The sequence below is a fragment of the Asterias rubens genome, chromosome 7, assembly GCF_902459465.1.
Source record: "Asterias rubens chromosome 7, eAstRub1.3, whole genome shotgun sequence".
Taxonomy (NCBI): domain Eukaryota; kingdom Metazoa; phylum Echinodermata; class Asteroidea; order Forcipulatida; family Asteriidae; genus Asterias; species Asterias rubens.
The window spans coordinates 21,499,289-21,511,743 of record NC_047068.1 but is presented as its reverse complement, the minus strand read 5'-3'; the positions used below and the strand labels follow the sequence as shown (position 1 = coordinate 21,511,743).

At 36.2% G+C, this 12,455-nt stretch overlaps 2 long non-coding RNA genes across 6 annotated transcripts in view; both read right to left on the bottom strand.

Moving 5' to 3' along the window:
* Window positions 1–2,652: 2,652 nt before the first annotated feature.
* On the bottom strand, window positions 2,653–5,342 carry LOC117293109. Its single transcript, XR_004519356.1, has 3 exons — window positions 5,172–5,342; window positions 4,317–4,424; window positions 2,653–2,691 (listed from the first exon to the last, which is right to left on the bottom strand). It is a non-coding gene; the product is annotated as an uncharacterized LOC117293109 (long non-coding RNA).
* Window positions 5,343–8,932: 3,590 nt separating this feature from the next.
* Window positions 8,933–12,455, bottom strand: part of LOC117292655 — a 30,868-nt gene continuing 27,345 nt past the window's right edge. For 4 of the 5 annotated variants that reach the window (XR_004519299.1, XR_004519303.1, XR_004519301.1 and 1 more), the window contains 2 exons: window positions 11,048–11,176; window positions 8,933–9,304 (listed from right to left, as the gene is read on the bottom strand). This is a non-coding gene — a long non-coding RNA (uncharacterized LOC117292655). Of the gene's footprint in view, window positions 9,305–10,654; window positions 10,695–11,047; window positions 11,177–12,455 lie in introns of all 5 variants that reach the window. The other variant, XR_004519300.1, reaches the window with a different exon arrangement.

Genomic DNA, 12,455 nt, shown 5'->3' with positions numbered 1-12,455 from the left:
TTTTCAGAGTTCAAAATATAAAACCAAATAGTAGGGGGCTTGTTTTTCAAAACTTATAAATCACCTTATATGAAGTGACGCATTTTTCAATGAATAAACCAGTCAAAAAATCGGCCTCCTCATCAGTAAGACATCTCTGTGGCATCAGGTCGTCATCGTTGTCCTCGTCGCCGGTGGTGATTTCATCTCCTTGTTCCAGTGAGCTCTTGTCTTGAGATCTATAAGTGTAGACTGATCCGAAGATGTTGATTCTCTTCAGGAGTACTCAATCTCTTGATGCCTGTAAATATACAAAAATATATAAAAAATTACTTTTACATACAAAAATGAACCTTTGACCCTAACCATCCTGGGGTCGATTTCACAAATGGTTAGAAAGATGAAATAAAACAGTGAAAGTTTCAGCAAAATAGGTTAATTGGTTCTACTTGCTTAGAAAACAAAAAGAAGCAAAACCCTGTCACAGTAGCGATGAATCCATCCAAGGTGAAGATTTTGATACATCAACAAACTATGTTTGCTTTTTTCACAAACATTTAAAAATAATTGGCCAGGGGTTTCCTTACAGACTGTCACTGATTTTTGCTCTCTGTTTTCACAGGTAAAATATAAAACCTCTCAAATAAAACGAACCTATTTGTATATCAAAATATTTGGAGGGGTTTCCTGTTATTTTTCAAAATTTACCAAATGTCAACTTTCAATTTGAAGTGGTGCAATTTTCAATCAAACACAGTTAAAAAATCGGCCAGGGGTTTCCTTACGGGTGGCGAACCCTTTGTCACTGAATTTTTGCTCTTCTGTTTTCAGAGTTCAAAATATAAAACCAAATAGTAGGGGGCTTGTTTTTCAAAACTTATAAATCACCTTATATGAAGTGGCGCATTTTTCAATGAATAAACCAGTCAAAAAATCGGCCTCCTCATCAGTAAGACATCTCTGTGGCATCAGGTCGTCATCGTTGTCCTCGTCGCCGGTGGTGATTTCATCTCCTTGTTCCAGTGAGCTCTTGTCTTGAGATCTATAAGTGTAGACTGATCCGAAGATGTTGATTCTCTTCAGGAGTACTCAATCTCTTGATGCCTGTAAATATACAAAATATATAAAAAAATTACTTTTACATACAAAAATGAACCTTTGACCCTAACCATCCTGGGGTCAATTTCACAAATGGTTTAATAGAAAGATGAAATAAAACAGTGAAAGTTTCAGCAAAATAGGTTAATTGGTTCTACTTGCTTAGAAAACAAAAAGAAGCAAAACCCTGTCACAGTAGCGATGAATCCATCCAAGGTAAAGATTTTGACACATCAACAAACTATGTTTGCTTTTTTCACAAACATTTAAAAATAATTGGCCAGGGGTTTCCTTACAGACTGTCACTGATTTTTGCTCTCTGTTTTCACAGGTAAAATATAAAACCTCTGAAATAAAACGAACCTATTTGTATATCAAAATATTTGGAGGGGTTTCCTGTTATTTTTCAAAATTTACCAAATGCCAACTTCAATTTGAAGTGGTGCATTTTCAATCAAACACAGTTAAAAAATCGGCCAGGGGTTTCCTTACGGGTGGCGAACCCTTTGTCACTGAATTTTTGCTCTTCTGTTTTCAGAGTTCAAAATATAAAACCAAATAGTAGGGGGCTTGTTTTTCAAAACTTATAAATCACCTTATATGAAGTGGCGCATTTTTCAATGAATAAACCAGTCAAAAAATCGGCCTCCTCATCAGTAAGACATCTCTGTGGCATCAGGTCGTCATCGTTGTCCTCGTCGCCGGTGGTGATTTCATCTCCTTGTTCCAGTGAGCTCTTGTCTTGAGATCTATAAGTGTAGACTGATCCGAAGATGTTGATTCTCTTCAGGAGTACTCAATCTCTTGATGCCTGTAAATATACAAAAATATATAAAAAATTACTTTTACATACAAAAATGAACCTTTGACCCTAACCATCCTGGGGTCGATTTCACAAATGGTTAGAAAGATGAAATAAAACTGTGAAAGTTTCAGCAAAATAGGTTAATTGGTTCTACTTGCTTAGAAAACAAAAAGAAGCAAAACCCTGTCACAGTAGCGATGAATCCATCCAAGGTAAAGATTTTGACACATCAACAAACTATGTTTGCTTTTTTCACAAACATTTAAAAATAATTGGCCAGGGGTTTCCTTACAGACTGTCACTGATTTTTGCTCTCTGTTTTCACAGGTAAAATATAAAACCTCTGAAATAAAACGAACCTATTTGTATATCAAAATATTTGGAGGGGTTTCCTGTTATTTTTCAAAATTTACCAAATGTCAACTTTCAATTTGAAGTGGTGCATTTTTCAATCAAACACAGTTAAAAAATCGGCCAGGGGTTTCCTTACGGGTGGCGAACCCTTTGTCACTGAATTTTTGCTCTTCTGTTTTCAGAGTTCAAAATATAAAACCAAATAGTTGGGGGCTTGTTTTTCAAAACTTATAAATCACCTTATATGAAGTGGCGCATTTTTCAATGAATAAACCAGTCAAAAAATTGGCCTCCTCATTAGTAAGCCATTTCTGTGGCATCAGGTCGTCATCGTTGTCGTCGTCGCCGGTGGTGATTTCGTCTCCTTGTTCCAGTGAGCTCTTGTCTTGAGATCTATAAGTGTAGACTGATCCGAAGATGTTGATTCTCTTCAGGAGTACTCAATCTCTTGATGCCTGTAAATATAAAAAAATTACTTTTACATTAAAAAATGAACCTTTGACCCTAACCATCCTGGGGTCGATTTCACAAATAGTTAGAAAGATGAAATAAAACAGTGAAAGTTTCAGCAAAATAGGTTTATTGGTTCTACTTGCTTAGAAAACAGAAAGAACAGGGTCGATTTCACAAAGAGTTAGGACTGGTCGTAACTTAAGGCTAGTCGTAAGTTAGACGAGTAACTTGTCCTAACAAGATAAGACTACTCTTAACGCTTTGTAAAGTTCACCGCAGATCCTTCGCAAGATCCAATTGCATGTTTTGTTGGTTTCTGTTTTGCTGATGGATGCACTTGTAACCATATTGTGCTTTAATAATAACAATATTAAAAATTATAATAATAAACATATTTAGCGCCTTTTCCAAAGGATACAAAGCGCCAAATATTTTTACTGTAAGGTGAGTGGGATGAAGATTTGAAATTATGAGACCTAATCCTTAGCACACCATGTAATGGCATGGTGCTACGGCGCATACAGCAGCCAAAGCCAGGAACACCAGGGCGAACCCCTTCTCTTTTTCGATAAGTGCATGCACTGCGTTCTTTTAAATGGGACCTGCGGCTTTACATCCAATCCGAAGGGCGAAGCAATGGTTAAGTGTCTCGCTTAAGGACACAAGTGTCATGGCTGGGGATTTGAACCCACACTCCGCTGATCAGAAACACCAGAGTTTGAACTTGATGCTCTTAACCGCTCGGCCATGACACTTCCGACAAGGGTTTACACACATGTCATAATATGAACAGTGAATTTCTGCTTGTACTAATCCGCATGTAGCACTGAAATCCGTCATTCAGTGACGCTCGTGGCTCTTCAACAATGTTACCCCTGATCAATGGACCATTTATTTCATTCATCAAACCAACTCAGAAATTGCCTGTGCAGCCAAATATGTAGTGATAAATAAATCACAAGAACCATCTCTGCCCTCACAGGTACCTACTTACCCCTGTGCAATCTATGGAAACTGTATGATAAACCTAAAAGGATCTACAAGCCTAAAGCCCGGTTCATACTTCCTGCAAATGCAAACAAATTTTGTTGTCACAAACTCGCAATGAATCACTCGTAACAGTTGAACTGTGTTCAACCTCTTTAAAACATTCAGTAACTAAACAGGGCTGGGTCGCCAAAATTCACTTTGCATTTGCAGAAAGTATGAACCAGGTTTAAAGTCACCTGGAAGTGGTATTTTTTCAAAATAAAGCTTTTGTCACTAATATGTGTTTTGATGAGGGATAAAACCTCTGAAATAAAATAAACAAGTACCAACAAAGAACTTTGGGGTTGCTTTTATTCAAAACGAAATTGTGCCTTTTTCTTTCAAACCATTTCATAATTGACCAGAGGTCCCCCTACAGGTGGCAAACCCTTTTTGTAAAAATGAGTGAAAAAGTGGTGGCGCCATACGGAAAGTTATCCCAAGAAAAAATTAAAACAAAATGTTTTGATGGTTCTAGCAGGGGCAACTAAACAACAATAATGTACAAACATTTCTGTATGTAAACATCAAGATATAAACCTAAACAATGTGGACAATTCCCAAGAAATGTAAGATAAAACTCCAGTGTTTCACTCACCAGTGGTCCTAGGTCTTTCTGGTCGACGACCTCCTGACGACCTTCAACATTCTTGTGAGAGTTGAGACGCAGGTATGAATGATAGACCACACCATGTATGTAATGCAGCTGTAATGAGAAAGAAGACAATAAGTGACTTTTCATTCATTTAAAAAATGCTGTCTGTGCTATTAATTGGTAGTGATATACAAAGAAAAAAAAATCACTGATAATATTAATAAAAACAACTTTACACAAGTGTTACATTTTGTTGAAAATCTGTGAAAGGAATGTAATTTTTGGAAAAGTTTCCGTATGGCGCCACCACTATTTCATTCGATATGAAATAATATAGTATCTTATTTACCTCAATGAGATATCCCTTTTTGTAAAAATGAGTGAAAAAGTGGTGGCACCATACGGAAAGTTATCCTAATTTTTGTATCCTAAAAAAAAAAAAGGGAAAAGATTCCGTATCATATGGCGCCACCACTTTTTCATTCGAAATAAAATAATATAGTATCTATCTAATTTACCTGATTGATATATCCCTTTTTGTAAAAATGAGTGAAAAAGTGGTGGCGCCATACTGAAAGTTATCAAAAAAAAAATCAATATTTTTTGTCAACTACAAATAATCAGTCACAGGTCATTTACATCATCAGACTCAAAGTCATTGAGCTGAATTTGCATTAATGTGTTTAATATTCAAAGTCTGAGTGTTGCGATCATGCATCAGCCTCCTCCCCACCGCCTCCTTGACCACGTCCAGACCCCGCCTACCCCTTTTATAAATAACGCACAAGTCAAGGGGGTTATCACACACAACTTTACAAGCTCCGGTTTCCACAATAAATATATATATTCCAAACTTACTTTTTGCATTTACTTTGTGAGCACATGTCTTGCACTTCATAACTACCGTTTCTTTTTCAGGAAACGGTAAAATGGAGCCAAATGCGGGCAAAATTCTCTCAAAGAAGCAAGTCACTCCTCTCCGTCCATGTTTTTGAGAAATTCCGATACCGCATGCGTTTCTGAATGGGACACACGTGATTTATCAAGCTCGACTTCATCTATACGTTCAGCGTTGAATTTGGTTTAGGGTATCTGACTAAGTATTTAAATAGGAATCGCGCCCTCTGTCGGCAGATTGTAGAGTCTCCCGCGTAAAGTCAATGAGCCTGCATTAGATGGTTAATTGATGCACTTGCTGGATGATTTTGATTAATTCTGGTTAAAAATACCACTCTATGAAAATACCAAGCGCAACAGGATAAACAAATGAAATTAAACAAACAATATCCCCAAATACGAACCACACCACGAGAAATCCCTTCCAAATACTACTAATAATCATTATAGAACCGTTACAAAAGTTGTCACTCACAAAGAGATGCAAAACAAAACAAAGAAATAATATTATTATATGATTTTGTTTAACCATGATAATGCTGGAAAATTGCCCCTCGCTATGTTTATGTTGAAATATGTTTATGTTGAAGTTGTCTTACCATGTGTGTCCTCAAATGCATTTTGTTATGTTTAACCACTCGGGTAATTTTACATAACAATAAAAAACAGTTATTTTAGTAAGTTGCTGCTGGGGGATTAGCGAATTGTTTTTGGTTTGAAGTTTATAATTCTAGATTCGCTTGCAATTCTTTTAACTGGCATTCGGCGAGAGCAGACAAGTGAAGGAGACCGTTGCAAATACGCCTAAAATAAAGCAATAACGTTTTGTCACAAACTTCCATCCTGCCTGCGCCTCTTGAATTTCACCGACTCATGATTGTGTGTAGCAAATTTTCCCCAAATTTGAAAGGCAGTCGACACTATTGGTACATACTCAAAATAATTATTAACATAAAACCTTACTTGGTAACGAGTAATGGGGAGCTGTTAGATAGTTTAAAACATTGTGAGAAACTGCTCCCCTCTGACGACGTAGTTTTCAAGAAAGAAGTAATTTTCCACGAAGTAGATTTAATTTTCCACAAACAAACAAACAAACAAACAAACAAACAAACAAACAAACAAACAAACAAACAAACAAACAAACACCACCCGAGTATTTTGCCTGTGAATTTTTCACAGAGCTCGGGAAAGTACTGGGTATACAGTGCTGTCACACTTCGGTGTATGGGTTAAACAATATTAAAGCCAGTGGACACCATTGGTAATTGTCAAAGACTAGCCTTCACAGTTGGTGTTTCTCAACATATGCATAAAATAACAAACCTGTGAAAATTTGAGCTCAATCGGTCATCAAAGTTGCGAGATAATAATGGAAGAGAAAACACCCTTGCCACACGAAGTTCTGTGCGTTTAGATGGTTGATTTCAAGACCTCAAGTTCTAAACTTGAGGTCTTGAAATCAAATTCGTGGAAAATTACTTCTTTCTCAAAAACTATGGCACTTCAGAGGGAGCTGTTTCTCATAATGTATTATACCATCAACCTCTCCCCATTACTCGTCACCAAGAAAGGTTTTATGCTAATAATAATTTTGAGTAATTACCAATAGTGTCCACTGCCTTTAAAGACCTGCTTGAACGAAAATGTCAAGTCGTGAACTTTGCTGAAATTCATTTAAAATGGGTTCAATCATTAAGGAAATTTAGTCTTTTGACCAAAAATAGATTTTTCTTGTGTAAAAAAATAACCATTTTGAATACCCTTATCCAGCGCTTTTCTGAAAGATTCGCGAAAAGCTCATTCACGCAATCACTCATGTTACGTCATTGTTGGGAGCTCCAATTTGTATAGCCGCTTTGTTGTAGCGTGGAGCAAACAAAGCAAACTCCCAGACAAGACATGACGTCAAAGCACTGTCTTTTTTGACGTGCGCCGTCAAAGGCAGAAGTGTTTTTAATTTTTCAAAACCTTGAGGTTGGGGCCTGATTTTTTAGTCGATAATAATTACGCAAAACTCAAAATTATGTTCAAATGGTGAACAAACGCATTTTAAAACCAATTAAAATAGCATTTCCGTTAAAAGCATTCCGCTTAAGTAGCTGTTTATTAACAATGTACATTGATTTTTTTTTTACACATCAGCTTTGGCACTTAAGGGAATGCAAGCCAGTCAAGTGTCTACGAAGATAATCTACAGGGCAGACCTAGCGATAAACGGCGAGGATGAAACGGACGTGTCATCGTGTTCGCACACTGGTGAGTTAAAAAATACAAATAATAGTCAAAAGTTGTGTACATCGGTACAACCTTGGTGCATTGTCTGTTATGATTTGTGTTGTGAAATCTCACTAACTAAGATTGATACAGTCAAGGCAGTGGACACTATTTGTAATTACTCAAAATAAGTATTATCATAAAACCTTTCTTGATTACGAGTAATGGGGAGAGGTTGATAGTATAAAACATTGTGAGAAACAGTTCCCTCTGAAGTGACGTAAATTTCGTGACCATGGTGTGACAGGTTTTTTTCCCATTAATATCTCGCACCTTCGACGACCGATTGAGCTCAAATTTTCACAGGTTTGTTATTTTATGCATACGCTGAGAAACATCAACTGTGAAGACTAGAGTCTTTGACAATTATCAATAGTGTACAGTGTCTTTAAAGTCACCTGAAATTGGTATTTTTTCAAAATAAAGCTTTTGTCACTAATATATGTGTTTTGATGAGTGGAATGTGAATAAACAGTTAACTAAGGTTTAAAAAAATCAGTTCATATGTTATTTACAAATTTAAGAGTAGACCCCGACCCGAGAGGGCGCTGTTCGTGACGTCAATCGAGGCAGACTTTGCCTGTAATGCGTAGAGTAAATACAATTGCAAAGTACATGTACGGACCAAGTCGTGAGTTTGTACGTTTCAAAAAAAAAAAAATTGTTTTTTTCCGGCAATGCCGACCAGGTGTATTGCTGATGAATGCAGAAAAACACTTTTTGAAATGTACCAACTCACGACTTGGACGTACATGTACTTTGCACGTGTGTTTACTATACGCATTGCAGGCAAAGTCTGCCTCGATTACCGTCACAAAAGGGGTAGGCGGAGTCAGCCCCCAAACAACTTTATATATTTTGTAAACAAATAAATCGTGACAAACAATTACTAAAAAAAATTGTTTTATTGTTCGTTAGCATATACTCTTATGTTTGAAAGAAGAAAAAAAAAATTTCCAGGTGACTTTAACCCTCTAGTCCCTGCACCACCCGAGTTTGCCGAAATAATTTGTTTTCTTCCCAAAATTCTTGCAGTTAAGTACTGAAATCGTAGTTCAACATTTTTAAAGATAGCCAAGGCTTTTTATTTTTAAATAAATGCACCTTTTTGACCCTTTCGGTAATATTTGTACAAGTCCTCATGGGCGAGCAATAAACCCCCTCGTTAAACACCCACGGTAATATTTATGGCGATTATTTTTGTATGATAAAATGTACACAATAACTTTTCAAGGCTTTTATCTGGCTCAATGCTCATACTGATCAAATGCGAACATCTCCATGATGTTACAGTTTCCTTTGTGTTTACTAATAAGCGTTTGGTGGGGTTTCATCATCATTAGCTTCGACAAGTCAACTGTGAAGGGGAAAATTAATAATGATCTATAAACAAGTAGATGGATTCACCAATGCGTAGGCCTACTATTGACTATCTAGTTTTATTTTGATGTTTCTTTTTATTCTACAAACAAAAGCTATAGCGAGGTTTCCTCCTACCGCATAATACAGTGTATTGCTTTAGGTATCGCTTTAGGTGTCATCTCAGGTATTGGTGATTTCTCCCCAGTGCTTCGTAGGGTTGTATGGGCTGTCGTCACTGTGGTTGGCATGCTGGTTAGGATCACCTGTTCTCTTTGGTTGCTCTTCTCAGCTCTCCTACACTTCTACCACTCCAAGTTGATTCATTGTCTATCCAGCACAGTTAGAATGTTGAATGTTGTTGTAGTCTGTGGTGTCATCTCGGATGGTTGGTTTGGGTGCTTGCTGAATGCATGGGCTTGCATGTGAAGGCCAATCTCACAAATGATTTCAGTGCACTGAAAACAGAAGTAGACAAGTGTGAGGTTTTTAAATTAGGCGGTGGAGTGGACACTATTGATAATTACTCAAAATAATTTTGAGCATAACAAATTACTTGGTAATGAGTAAGGGAGAGCTGTTGATAGTATAAAACATTGTGAGGAATGGCTCCCTCTAAAGAAACGTAGTTTTTGAGAAAGATGTAATATTCGAGAAAGAAACAACTTCATGTGACAAGGGTGTTTTTTATTTCATTCATATCTCGCAACTTAAATGACCAATTGAGCTCAAATGTTCACAGTTTTGTTATTTTATGCATAAACTATGTTAAAATACACCAAGTGGGAAGATTGGTCTTTGACAATTACCACTAGTGACCAGTGTCTCTAAAAGGCACTGGACACTAGTGGTAATAATTGCTCAAAATAGCGTAAAAACTTACTTAAAGCATTGTGAGAAACGGCTCTCTCTGAAGTAACGATTACGTAATTTTTAAGAAAGAGGATTTTTCTCACTTAAATAAGGAAAGACTTCAGGCCTGAAGCTTTTTGTTAGGCATCTAAAAGCACACAATTTTTGGCAACAAAGGTGTTTTTCTGTCATAATTCTCTTGCATACTCAATGACCAATTGAGTCCAAATTTTTACTATTCTATGTATATATAAGAAATACACCAAAAGTAAGAACACTGGTCTTTGACAACTACCAAAAACCTTGAGGGTTAATTTAAAAAAAAAAATAACCAAATGGTTAAGTTTTAAAATGCTCACCTTTCCTCAATGCATCTTCAACATTTTGCTTAAAATAATAAGATTAATGGCCAAACTGCAGTGTCACATGTACTCTGTATCCTGCTCGCTTACTTTTGTTTTAAAGGCAGTGGACACTATTGGTAATTACTCAAAATAATTATTATCATAAAACATAAATCATATTAAACATTGTGAGAAACAGCTCCCCCTTAAGTGACGTAGTTTTCGAGAAAGAAGTTATTTTCCACGAATTTGATTTACAGACCTCAGATTTAGAATTTGAGGTCTCGAAATCAAGCATCTGAAAGCACACAACTTCATGTGACAAGGGTGTTTTTTTCTTTTCTCGCAACTGTGACGACCAATTGAGCTAAAATTTTCACAGGTTTGTTATTTAATGCATGTTGAGATACACCAAGTGAGAAGGCTAGTCTTTGACAATAACCAATAGTGTCCACTGCCTTTAAGAATAAAATTAACAGCCAAACTGCAGTGTCACATACAATTCTAAACAGTATTCTGCTTGCTTACTTTTGTTTTAAAGCAGAAGGGTGTTAAACATAATTACTCAAAATAATTGTTAGCATAAAATCTTATATTAATTTTGGTTATTACCCAAATACACCGATGTGTGTGAGCACTGTATACACGAGTTCTGTGGAAAAAAACATCAGGCATATTACTCGTGTGGGATTCGAACCCACGACCTTTGCAATTCTAGAGCAGTGTCATACCAACTAGACCACAGCGGGTACTGCAAACTATTTAATAAATGTTAAATTTTCACAGATTTGTTATTTTATGCATATGTTGGGATACACATAGTGAGAGTACTGGTCTATGACATAACAAAAAGGTGCCCAGTACCTTTAAGCATAATTTTCTGCTTTTAAGCAGCTATATGAAATAGGGCCCAAGTGACTATTTGTAATCATATAAAAATCATTGGTCCCAAGTAATCAATAAAAATAACAAACCTTTAAAAATACTTCAGAAAATAATTCTTACTAGAATTGCTCGAAGTCTGTTGGTGACTCTTTGCACCATCAAGTTGCAGCATTGAAGGTCCACAAATTGCCTGCCACTGATCCCTCCGAGATGACGCCATCTAAACAAAGCCATCAGTCACTAAGATTCCTAATAACGACAAAGCAAATACATGTCATTAAAGGCAGAGGAAACTATTGGTAATTATCAAAATAATTATTAGCATAAAACCTTACTTGGTATCGAGTATTATGGGGAGAGGTTGATAATATTAAACATTGTGAGAAACAGCTCCCTCTGAAGTGATGTAGGTTTCGAGAAAGAAGTAATTTTCCACGAATTTGATTTCAAGACCTCAGAATTAGATTTTGATGTCTCGAAATCAAGCATCTGAAAGCACAAAACTTTGTTTATGACAAGGTTTTTCTTTCTTTCATAGTTATCTCGCAACTTCGAAGACCAATTAAGCTCAAATTTTCACAGGTTTGCTATTTTGGGCATATGTTGAGATACACCAAGTGAGAAGACGGCAGTAGAGTAGACACTACCGGTTATTACTCAAAATAATTGTTAGCAAAAAACTTACTTGGTACAAGCAATGAAGAGATGTTGATAGTATAAAACGTTGTGAGCGACAGCTTCCTCTGAAGTACGTAACATTTCATATGAAAAATTTCATACTTCAGGCCAGAATGTTCAGTTGGATTGCATCAATGAAACAGAATACCAGAGCAATCCAACACAAATAGTAGCTACATAAGTTTTTTAACATTCCGTTGGAACATTCAGCGGTCCAATGGGACTGTCCATAAGCAGTGCTTGATACTTATCCAAAAGATTGGAATGTTCCTACTTTTGAAATGTCCCTTAATGGCATAGAAATTATAAATACATAGATATTACTCAAAATAATTGTTAGCATAAAAACTTACTTGGTTATACGGGCAATGGACAGCTGTTGAGTATTAATGGAAATGAGAAATGGCTCCCTCTGAAGCAGCATAGTTTTAGAGGAGGTAATTTCAGGTAACATTAAAATACTTCAGACCTGAAGCCTTTCTGAGGCATCTGGCAACACACAATTTTGTGCGACAAGGGTTGATTTTCTTTCATTATTCTCTTGCAACTTCCGCTCATAAATTTGTTATTTTATGCAGATGTTTAGAAACACCAAGTGAGAATAGTGGTCTTTGACAATTTCTAAGGGTGTTTAGTGACTTTAATACATCCATTTATTTTATCAGCACTTTCCAAGTAAAAAATGTATATTTTTACTAGTTTAGAAAGCCATTACACATAGGAACGCCATGCAATGTTCAACTTTGCCAAATGAGGCAATTTTCTGTTTATTTTCAATCCCCTATTTCAAATAACCATAGATTGTAACCTCCACACAAACACACATATTAATCACAATTATAACAGTAAT